Raw genomic sequence first — 935 nt, 5'->3', positions numbered from 1 at the left:
TTTCTTCGGTGGTTATGCATATAGAAAATTTAGGATTTAAGTAGAAAATGTAGGATTTAAGTAGGAGTAAAGATTACCACGTTAATTCTGCTCCACTCCTAAAAACCCAGTTGACATTCCATTAGGCAATAAAACAGCAAAGTGGGGGGAAGGCAATTGCCAGAGAATGTTAGTGAACCTTCTCTAACTAAAACACTATTGATTAAAGAATACATTTCAAAACCACACCTCTAGAAAATCATAATTATATGATCAAACAAATTACTAACATGCATACAGGAAGGTCAAACCCAAATCTGAGTTACATACATTAAAACTATATTTCTATAGGAGGATGTTTGTGTGTGTGTGTGTGTGTGTCTGTGTGTAGAAAGTTTCAAGTTTCGTTATCTCTCTGTGGTCCAGAGAGGGGAAAGGGGGGGTTCGGAATGTCTCTGAGGTGAAATTAGTGTCGTAAAAGTCAATTTGTTCCAGTCTTTATGGAGCCTGGCGTATGATTTGTAATTTCGAAGTCAGGAGGTTACAAGCTCTGATAAGTTTAGCAAAGAACGTTTTGGGCAGGAATGTGCTTAGAAAACACAGAGAGTCCGAATTTGTTAATTCAGAATCAAACGAGCGAATGATTCAAATAGCCAATGTTGTTACATATTCCCCCTTTTCGTCCGGTGAAGTCCGTGTGGACATCGTCGGACGACAATCATCACAATGGTCACATGGCAGGTGAATCATGACAGTCGTGTAGCAGGTGGATCATGACGGTAGGAAGGCAGGTGGTGCTTGGAGCTGAGGATTCAGTTCGATGAGGTTCGGCGTGGTCTCTGACTTGACACCCCCTTTCTGGAGATTCCGTCTGAAACCTGCAAAGGTGCACAGCCCAATGTCGGCGGCGTTCCAGCCTCGGACCGCAGATGAAGTGTTCAGAACGGGCCGTCGAG

Source organism: Squalius cephalus (genome assembly GCF_949319135.1).
Source record: "Squalius cephalus genome assembly, chromosome: 11".
In the NCBI taxonomy this organism is placed as follows: domain Eukaryota; kingdom Metazoa; phylum Chordata; class Actinopteri; order Cypriniformes; family Leuciscidae; genus Squalius; species Squalius cephalus.
Note: the sequence above shows the minus strand (reverse complement) of the source record.